Here is a 5,181-nt window from a genome sequence, read left to right as displayed (position 1 = left end):
TAAAACCATAGAAGGTAAAAAGAGTACAACTACGTAAGCTCCCCTCGAATAAGAAGTCATAGATCCTTCTGATGAAGCATCCCAATGTTATGGATGTGTGTTTTCTGAATACCGAGGTAGGGAGTGATTTTTGTGAAGAGGTCGGCTGCATTGTCGCATGATCGAACATATCTTACTTCAATCTCTTTATTCTTCTCGAGCTCTTGAGTGTATGAGAAGAACTTAGGAGGTATATGTTTGGTTCTATCGCTTTTGATATATCCTTCCTTCGTTTGAGCAACACATGCCGCATTATCTTCATACAGAATAGTTGGCTCCGTATTTCGTCAATCCCACTGCTTGAACAGATGTGTCGGCTTATTGACTTAGCCATACACATTCTCTACTTGCTTCATGGAGTGCAATGATCTCAGCGTGATTTGAAGAAGTAGCAACAAGTGTCTGCTTCTGAGAACGCCAAGATATGGCGGGTACCTCCAATTGTAAAAACATATCCTGTCTGGGATCGAGCTTTGTGTGGATCTGACAAATAACCTGCATCTGCAAAACCAATCATTTGACTTTTTGAACTTTTAGGATAAAACAAGCCTAAATCAGTTGTTCCTTGAAGGTAACGAAAGACATGTTTAATTCCATTCCAATGTCTTCGCGTAGGAGACGAACTGAATCTCGCTAAAAGATTAATGGCAAAAGATATGTCAGGTCGAGTACAATTTGCAAGATACATAAGAGCTCCAATTGCACTTAAATATGGAGTTTCAGGACCAAGTATTTCTTCATTCTCCTCAGATGGTCGAAACGGATCATTTTCAACATTAAGTGATCTAACGACCATCGGGGTGCTAAGAGGAGTTGCTTTATCCATCTTAAAGCGTTTCAATACTCGTTTGGTATATGTAGACTGATGTACAAATATACCCTTTCGAGAATGCTCAATTTGTAATCCTAGACAATATTTTGTCTGCCCGAGATCTTTCATCTCAAATTCTCCTTTCAGATAGTTTGATGCCTTTTGGATTTCGTTTTGAGTCCCAATAATATTAAGATCATCAAAGTACACCGCGATTATCACAAATCCGGATGTTGTTTTCTTTATGAAAACACAAGGGCATATAGGATCATTCGTGTATCCTTCTTTTGTTAAGTGTTCGCTGAGACGATTATACCACATTCGTCTAGATTGTTTTAACCCATATAATGATCTTTGCAATTTTATTGCACATAACTCTTTAGGTTTGGAACATAACGTTTCAGGCATTTTAAATCCATCTGGGATTCTCATATAGATATCAGTATCTAATGATCCATATAAATATGCCGTAACGACATCCATGAGACGCATTTCTAAATTTTCATTGGCCGCTAGGCTCATCAGGAATCTAAATGTGATTGCGTCCATGACAGGAGAATAAGTTTCCTCATAATCAATTCCTGGCCTTTGAGAGAAACTTTGGGCTACGAGACGAGCTTTGTATCTTGTAATCTCGTTTTTCTCATTTCTTTTTCGGACAAACACCCATTTGTACCCAACAGGTTTTACATCTTTGGGTGTGAGCACAATAGGTCCGAATACATTTCGTTTGTTAAGCGAATCTAATTCGACTTGAATCGTATCTTTCCATTTTATCCAGTCATGTCTCTTTTGACATTCATATACAGACTTTGGTTCTGGATCTTCGTTTTCTTCATTTATTTCCTTTGCTAAAAGGTATGAGAAAACGCCATCAATATCATCCATCTCATTTCGTTTCCATATATTTCCATTATGGATGTAATTGATAGAAATCTCATGATTTCCTTCAGATTCAAGATGCTTTATATTGTCATTAGATTCACAATTTTCTTCGTCCAAAATATTTTCTGTTATTTTGGGAGTATCATGCTTTTCACATTCCTTACGTTTTCTAGGAAGTTTATCCTTTGAACCAATAGGTCTACCGCGCTTTAAACGTGTTCCTGATTCACGTGTATCAACTGCCGTTCCACCATTTTGTGGTATTTCAAAACGAGCAGGAGTATTTGCACCGTGTATATGTGATTTAGTTACCATTTTGGTATCAGCAAATGCATCTGGTAGCTGATTTGCTATATTTTGTAAATGCATGATACGTCGAACTTCTAGTTCTGACTGTTTCGTAGGAGGATCAAGGTGTAATAACGATGGTACACTCCATTTGATCTCTTTTCCTACTTGTTTATTGTCTCCCCCTAGAGTTGGGAATTCTTTCTCATTGAAATGACAATCGGCAAATCTTGCCGTAAACACATCACCAGTTTGTGGTTCTAGGTATCTTATTATTGATGGAGAATCATAGCCAATATATATTCCCAACCGTCTTTGTGGTCCCATCTTTGTACGTTGTGGTGGTGCTATTGGAATATAAACCGCACAACCAAAGATTTTTAGATGAGAGATATTTGGTTCTTTTCCAAATGCTAACTGTAATGGAGAATATCTATGGTATGCACTTGGTCTTATCCGAATTAGTGCTTCTGCATGCAAAATAGCATGTCCCCATACAGAGGTTGGGAGTTTTGATCTCATGATCAATGACCTTGCAATTAGTTGCAGCCGTTTAATTAATGATTCTGCCAAACCATTTTGTGTATGAACATGAGCAACAGAATGCTCTACTTCAATCCCTGATACCATACAATAATCATTAAAAGCTTGTGATGTGAATTCACCAGCGTTATCTAATCTAACTCTTTTAATTGGATAATCTGAGAACTGTGCTCTTAATTTGATTATCTGAGTTAGAAATCTCGCAAATGCCGTATTTCGAGATGATAACAAACAAACATGTGACCATCTACTCGATGCATCTATTAATACCATAAAGTAGTAGAATGGTCCACACGGTGGATGTATTGGTCCACAAATATCACCTTGGATTCTTTCCAAAAACTTTGGTGATTCTTTGTCAACTTTGGTTGGTGATGGTCTTATGATTAATTTCCCAAGAGCACACGCATCACATGTCATTTTATTACTTTGGTATATATCTTGGGTTTTTATTGAATGACCATGTGAGCTTTCAATGATTTTTCGCATCATTGTAGTGCCTGGATGACCAAGGCGATCATGCCATAATGTAACATCTTCTGGATTTCTTTTTATCACAAGATGTGATTCTATAGCATCAATATAAGTGTGATGCAATCCAGAAGGAAGTTCTGGAAATTTTTCCAGTACAAGGCCTTTGCCTGATTTTTCGGAAGTTATATACAAATACTTCTTTCCATTCTCAGTTGCAGACTGAGTGTTATACCCTTGACGGTATATATCTTTGAAACTCAACAAATTTCTCTTAGAATTTGGAGAATATAAGGCATTATCTATGGAAAACTTTGTTCCATTAGGCAACATAAAGTTCGCCTTGCCAATTCCTTCGATCAGGTCTGTAGGACCTGATATTGTGTTTATAGTCATTTTTACTGACTTTAAAGTAGAGAAATATCTCTTATCCTTCAGTATAATGTGCGTTGTGCCACTATCTGGTATGCAAACTTCTCTACCAATTTGTTTAGTTGTTGTTCCATTTGCTTTCTTATCCATTTCTGTAACACACAGTTAATATTAATAAAGAAAATAAACTTTCATAAGTAAACATATTATTCATCAATAACAAGTACACAATAATTATACATTATATACTTTGAAATACAACAATATTTTGAAAGTGAAATACATAATATTTTATGGCATCACTAGGCATTATTAAGCTTGATCAGTACAAGCACTTCAAATATTTTGATGAGTGGCCTCGTCGAAATCTCCCATAAAGTCAGAGGATTCGAGGTATGTCGATGTTGTACCCACAAGGTGTTCATTAAGATTTACTTCCTTTGCCTTGCCTTTAATAGATTCTTGGTACAATTGGCATAGATGCCGAGGAGTTCGACATACTTGAGACCAGTGTCCCTTCGATCCACATCTGTAACAGACGTTCTCATTTTTATGAGTAGGGTTTTCTTGGGTTTCTTTCCCTTTTACCCGATCAGATCGATTCCATGTGTTGGATCCCCTTCCTCTTGGGTTGTTACTCCTTTCATAGTTGCGGTTAAATCGATAACCACGACCACGACCAAAACCACGATTGTGACCACGGCCACGACCACGCCCACGATAGGAATAATTTCCTTTTTCCGGATTTTTTATATCCGTTGCATTTACCTCAGGAAATGCTTTGGTTCCCGTGGGTCGGGCATTGTGGTTTTTAATGAGGAGTTCATTATTTCTCTCCGCTATTATAAGCGCCACAGCGAGTTCAGAGAACCTCGTATACCCACAATTTCTATATTGTTCTTGTAGAACATAATGATTTTTGTGGAACGTTTGGTAAGTTTTCTCGAGCATTTCTGCTTCCGAGACAGGCTTACCGCAATAATCTAATTGCGCCGCTATTCTCAATATAGCGGAATTGTACGTTCCCACTTTTTCAAAATCTTGAAATCGTAGATTTTTTCACTCATCGAGTGCATGGGGGAGAGTAATTTTCTTTTGGTTATCAAACCTCTCCTTCAGAGCTTTCCAAAGATCTAAGGGATCTTTGGTTCTCGCATAATCATGCGTAAGATTTTCATCTAGATGCCTTCTCAGAAATATCACGGCCTTAGCCTTTTCATGAGAGGTTGATATATTGCCGTCTTTTATTGTTCCGAGTATTTCCTCGGAATCTAGATGGAGCTCCATGTTTGTAACCCATGCCGTGTAGTTTGTCCCAGTTACTTCCAATGCCGGAAACTGAAGTTTCTCGATTTTTGCCATTTGTATTTCTAAAGCATATAAATAAAAATTATTAGAATATTATTAATATTAAAAGAAACTGTTTACATTAATCATGCAAGCAATTACAAGGAGAAGCGATGTAAAGAAAATTAAACCGATATTCATCTTAAATTCACTTGGAGTAAATTCTCCAACGAATAAACCATAAATAGAAACACAAATAAAAATGGCACATAAAAACAAAAGTGCGCGAATCATCTTTCTTGAAATGAAAAATCAGAGGAGAGCGATTTGAAATTTTTGAGAGAAGATGAAATGTTTTGGATGATGAAATAGAGTGAAAATGAGTTGTATTTATAGATGAAAATTACTGTTCATGACCGTTGGAGAAAGGGGAAATTTTTGAAAAAATTTCTTTGTGACCGTTGGGGTTAAATCGAGTGCACTAA

The sequence above is a fragment of the Brassica napus genome, chromosome C2, assembly GCF_020379485.1.
Source record: "Brassica napus cultivar Da-Ae chromosome C2, Da-Ae, whole genome shotgun sequence".
NCBI classification, from domain to species: Eukaryota; Viridiplantae; Streptophyta; class Magnoliopsida; order Brassicales; family Brassicaceae; genus Brassica; species Brassica napus.
This window is presented reverse-complemented; position numbering follows the sequence as displayed.